This window comes from Phaseolus vulgaris, chromosome 2 (genome assembly GCF_051622355.1).
Source record: "Phaseolus vulgaris cultivar YP4 chromosome 2, ASM5162235v1, whole genome shotgun sequence".
Classification (NCBI taxonomy): domain Eukaryota; kingdom Viridiplantae; phylum Streptophyta; class Magnoliopsida; order Fabales; family Fabaceae; genus Phaseolus; species Phaseolus vulgaris.
The window spans coordinates 5,426,401-5,432,453 of record NC_143499.1 but is presented as its reverse complement, the minus strand read 5'-3'; positions in this window follow the sequence as shown (position 1 = coordinate 5,432,453).

Below are 6,053 nucleotides of genomic sequence, written 5' to 3'. Positions count from 1 at the left end.
TCAAAGTGGCAGAGTCAAAACCTCCCGCCTCAGCAAGAATCTGGCAAGCTATTTGATCACTTGGAGCCAGCTTCTTGAAGGATTTGGTTTTGAGGGCCCTCGCCTCTCTCACCCAGTACAGCGGAAACCCATCCAGAGCGTCGGGAACAAGGTCAGTGCAGAAGATCTTGAGGAACTGGCCTTTCCACCCGGTGAACGAGTTTTGGAAGGGTGTGAGGAGAACTCTCCCGGGTACGTTACTGAGAGTTACCCAGAGGTTGTGCCTCTGTCTCTTCACCTCAAAGAAGTGAAGAAAGAGGTCAACCGAGGGTGCACAACCTAGAAACCCGAAGAGAATATCGAAGGCTTTGACAAAGTCCCAGCTGTTGGGGTATAACTAGGCCGGAGCGACATTGATCTCCGTCAGCAGTTCCTTCTCGAACCAGGAGAAGGGTAGGCGCACTCCGATGGTCTTGAAAACCACCTGGTAAAAGTAAAAGAAGGGGACCCCTTTGTTGGCCTGTTCGTCTCCGCATACTGGCTCCCCTAGAGTACAAGGGAACACAGCAATGTCGTCGTCATGCCTCCTCGCGAAGGCCCGGTGATCATAGGAACATGAATCCCCTTTGTGTTCCCTTATGGCCCTGGTAGCGAGTAAGCATGAACATTCGTCAAGAAGTTCACTCGAAGCCCAAGGGTACAGGTCCCTAGGACTGACCCTGGGGGAGGCAGCATGAGAGGACATTCTCTAACAAGGTCCGGGATCGTCAAAGGCGTATGGCCCGCCGGAAATGCAAGAGTCGAGCGATGGGAGCGAACGTTGGAAGAACCCTTCGTGAGAAAAGAAAGGGTGCAAGAAGAAAGGGTGCAAGAAGAGAGAGCGTAAGTAGGTGATGAAGAATGCAGAAATGATGAGAGCAGTTTCAGAGTTTGAAGAATTAAATAAAGCGGTTAGAGCGCCAAACGACGCGAATGGATGCACCGCACGATCGAGCCACGTGGCAGCAGATGGAAGGGTGGCCCTGGCACCGCTGGTTAAACTCAGAAAACGTCTTATCAACATAATATCCAGTGGTACGACGCGCCGTCGAAAGTGGATCAGGGGCACAGAAGGAGTCAGAACTCAGTCGAATGACTGAATGTCCCATCGGCCAGACAAGAAGCGCCACGTGGATCAAGTCGAATGACTGAACGTCCCATCAGCCACACAAGGAGCGCCACGTGAATGGTACGGGCAAACCTTGAGCTCTTCGCTGTCCCAGGCGTCGACCAAAGCCAATACCAAGGAAAGGGCGACGCCCAAGGTGACGCTAGCATGAGACGCCCGAGGCGTCGCCTGGAAAAGCATAAAGGACGACGCCAGCGTGAGACGTCGCGGGCATCGCCAACCGGAATATCGGCAGCCTCGCCTCCCCGATACTCACAGGTAGGAAAGACTGTGGAGGGAGACGAAATCGAAGAAGGCAAAGTTAGTTACTGGCGTCGCATCCCCGAGACCCACAGGTAGGAAAGACTGTGGAGGGAGGCGAGACCGCCAAAACGCCAGCGAATCACTGGCAGGGCGTTCCCCGATACCTATGGGAAGGAAAGACCATGGAGGGAACGACCCCCTCTCAAAACACCCGGCGTTTCAGACACCCGAGGACGATACGGCGCTGCTGTAGCAGGCCTCTCCTTAGGCGTGGGCGTCGGGCGTTAGGGGTCAAGGGAAGGACCGTTTGGGTGTTAGACGCACCCCGTGGACGATACAGCTCCATTAGGTGAGCCTCTCCGTGGGCGTGGGCATCGACGCGTGACCTTTCCCAGGCCTACAAGGCCGCCCGACGAAGTGAAAGAAGCGTGTATAGTGCAAGCCAAACAATCAAGGCACAAGAAAGCAAAGGATGAGAATAAAATCACACAGGCAGATGTCTATGTCGCGAGGACACGAAAGTAATCATAACAAAATTCCAGAGTTGTATCAAGAGTGCATATGATTCAAAGAATTACAAATTTGTCAGAGAAGGTTAAAACAAGTATAAAGGAATGGGCTGATGATCGAGGGTGGCGGCTCAATCGTCTAACTCCAAGGGCACGACCTTTCCATCAACAATGTGGTGAATGGAATCGCAGCTGGAAATGTCAATCCCCAGATTCGTGCAGACTACTTGAGCCAAAGCTTCTTGGAACCCCTCCTCGAAAGTACCCGCCATCTCCTGGATGAGGGCCTTTTTGTCCTTCTCTAGCTCCTCAATGGCGACGTCCCCAGAGGCTACCTGCTTCTCCAAAGCCTCCTTTTCCACGCGAAGCGACTGACCTCGACCTGTAGTTTGTCATAGTCAGCCTGGAGGAGGCCCATAGCCTTGGCCCGGGTGGCCATTTCCCCCTCCATCCGCTCCATCTTGTCAGCCTGCTCACAGCAACGGTCCTTCAAGTCCTTTTGAACTTCTGCATCAGCTTGGACCAATTCTTGAAGGCCCGTTAACTGAACTTGGAGGGCGACTTCCCGAGTATAAAAGTCAGTCTGGAGCTCCAATGCCTCTGCCAGTTGTCTCTCAGCTTCTGCTTTGGACTCTTGCGCCTGCTTCAGGGAGGTTTGGTAGGTTTCATTCTGACATCCCAGGGTTTTCTTCTCCTCCTCCAGAGCAGTTACCTTTGTTTCCAAGGCCTGGAGAGTTTGAGTTTGCAGGACAGCGTTCCTGACCTGGGCGCGCCATTCAAGGGCCACCGCCAAGAAGGCCCCCAAGTAGAAAGGCATGCCTTCCTTCCTGTCGGTGCCCTCTGGCATAGTCCCGCCCCTGAAGCCCCTCATCAGATGCATGATTGGAGGAGGGATGGCGATGAGATCGGGGGCGGCAGCGGCAACGACGGGAGCGGGGGAAGCGGAGACTTCTACCGGTGGCGGGGGCGGGGCAGACTCGGCACCTTTGCCCCCTTCCTCTTGGACTGTTGTGGGTGGAAGTGAGGTCGCGCTTGGAGGGTCATCCATGAAGGGATTCCCTCCCTGGGGCGACGCCTCTAGCAGAAGAGGAACCCACGCAGATTTTCTCCTCTTGAAGGGTGCCACACCTTCCGAGTCCTCATCATCCGATAAAATTTCCAAGACCCGTTTCCCTTTATCAAGGGGTGTTGGAACCGGAGATGAGGCTGCGGCTAGGGGAACGGCGGCGATGGGTGGAGGAGAGCGGGGAGCCTGAAGTGCTTCGGGGCTATGTGGAGATGACGGAGATGAGCTTAGGGGAGCTTCGGCAGTGATCGGAGGTGGCGGTGACAGAGTTGGTGGGGGGACTGGATCAGCAGCAGGGGCGGAGGAGGCGCCCGCCTTGGCGGCGCAAGCCTCCTTCATTGCTTTCGCTAGCATCATTCTTTTAGAGGCGTCCATCACCGATCCTACATCAAAACATACCAAACAGCAAAAATTAGGGCCAAAGCAACTATACAAAATTACAAAGCGCATAGAAGCGTGAGATGCAAGTAACAGGGCACCATGAGAAACAGGGGAGGAAGCAGTGGGAACAAACATCCGGTAGCAGGGTGTTCAGCAAAGGGGACGAGGGAAGAGTCTCCTTACCAAAGTATGTTGTCAGGGCGTGAGCGTTGTACTCGCTAGCAACAAGCTTCAAGGTATCGAAAACGATCCCCAGCCCAGCCAAAGCCTTGCTTACCTCCCTGTCAGCAGGAGATAGCTCTTCCAGGGCTTTGTCCCTAAGCAGCTTAGGGCGCTCCATCCAATAGAGGGGAAAGCCGTCCAAGGCTGTGGGGTCGTACTTGGCGCTGCACACTCTAAAGAACTTCCCTTTCCAGTTCTTGTAAGAGTTTTGGAAGAGGGAGAGGAGGATCCTGCCCGCGATCCCGGAAAAGCTTACCCAGAAGCTTTTCCCCTGCTTTTTCACCTCAAAGAAATGCAGGAAAACGTCTACGGAAGGGAGGATGCCCAGGTGTCCGCAAAGAATTTGAAAGCCCCTCACGAATGCCCAGCTGTTGGGATGGAGCTGGGCGGGGGCGGTATTGATTTCGGTGAGGAGTTCCCGTTCAAAAGGGGTGAATGGGAGACGCACTCCTACGCGTTTGAACACGGTCTGGTACATGAAGAAGAAGGGTTTCCCCTTTCTAGGTCTGTCGTCCAAACAAACAGGTTCTCCAGGCCTGCCGGGACGGACGGATATGTGGGCGTCATGAGTGCGGCAGAAAGCGTTAAAGTTATGCAAATGGGGATCCCCACGGTGAGCTTCCAGGTCCTGGAAGGTAGTCAGGCTGGTACACTCGTTCAAAAGCTCGTCGGGGGCCCATGGGTAATAGGCTTTGTAGTTGGACTTGGGGGTCTTGGGGGAGGAATCAGGCTCCGCGTTCGTGCGCGTCATGGTGTAAATAAATAGCTGGAGAAAGAAGAGAGGAAAAAGGTTTTAGCAAGTGTAGCCATGACAGGAAGGGGACTGAACCCCAGGAAACATCACCCACACGAGAAAACCCAGAAAGAAGGAGTACGGAACAGAGAAGGAAGGAGAAGCGGAAGAACGTAGTAATACATGAATGTCAACAGTCCAGGCAGTTCAATAAATCATACAATGCGACGGGAGGGAAGAGTCGTGAGGATTCGAAACCATACCTTTGCTGTCAAAGTGAAGGCGGAAGAAGGGCACAGGAAGGAGAGAACAGCAATTGCAGAGAAAAGGGGTTTGAAGACGACGAATAGTGCAAAGACGCAGAGGGAATGAATGTAACAGTGGGGTGAGCACGGGGTTTGGGGGTAACTTAAACGTTACATTTTGCAACCCAAGAGGCGCTAACTAAGAGCCGTGAGATCGTGCCACGTGTCAAAAGATCAATCGCCCAAGGGAAACGCAAGGGTCTCCAGAGGCTAGCCGTGCGATGGGCTACGTGGCGCGCGATCAAGGGTAGTGATGGCATTTTCATGAAGTTCTTCTTGAATCAATGTAGAGTATGGGGTGGAAGCAATGAATGAGAGTGAGCAAGATCCTCCTAAGAGTGGTGTTGATCTTGTAGGTGCATGATAAGTGTGGGTATTGAGTGGTTCGGCCAGCTCAAGGGAAAAGATGAAGGAATTGAAGTTTAGAGCCTAGGATTCTAGGGAGAAGCAAAGTTGAGCACAAATTGGCAGCATAACTTTACTCACAATAAACTTGAAAATACAAGGTGTAGGCTCCTCCTTTTATAGGCTAAGGAGGACCATAATGCAACCCTAATGCTAGCCAAATGAAATGTAAATGTGAAGCACATGGGTGCACATGGCACATGGGTGCACAAATGAGCACATGGGGAGGGGTGTGTCTAGTTTTTATGCTCACCCCCTCTATGGGCTTTCTAGATCGGCCTTGGTAAATTTAGAGGTTTTTTTAGAAACTCTAAGTTTACCTAGGTTGGTGTTTTAGGTGCCAAAATTAATTCTAAGAAAATTACAAATAAAGTTCCTATGCTAATTTTGACAAGAAATTAAAGTCTACTCTACACTAGAGTTTATGGCATTTGAACATGTAAAAGAACGTCTTCTTGGATCCTCTTGGCCATAACTCTATGGTTGGCCCAAATCTACCCTTTGGTGGGCTTGCATGTGGGCTTGTGCTTGGGCCTCTTCCATCATCCCCTCCCTCTTGAAAAGGATTTGTCCTCAAATCCATTGCTTCTTCTTCTTCATGGCTAGGGGAATGGATGTGGCTGGACGGTGTCCATCATCTCCTCCTTCTTGAGAAGATCTATCCTCAGATCTACAGACTTGATCTCGGATAGCAACCTTTTGCTTCGCCAAAGCTTGTCCTCCTGGATCAAACGTCCACCTATAGAAATAATCAAATAAGGCATAGGTGTTAGTTTGCAAATTAATTTTACTAGGTTGCCATTTTTGTTTTTCTTTTGGTTTTGGCAACCTTGGACAAAGTTTCTCTTTTAATGGTTGTGTGTGGTCTCTAATCATCTTATGTATTTTAAAATGTTCATTTGTGGTTACTTTCTCTTTAGGCATAAATCCTATAGAAGATGGTAACAACTTAAAAGGAGAAAGATGATTGAACCCACACATAACTTTAAAAGTAGAAATATAAGTAGTTTTGTGAACTACTTTATGGTATGTTTGCTCACCT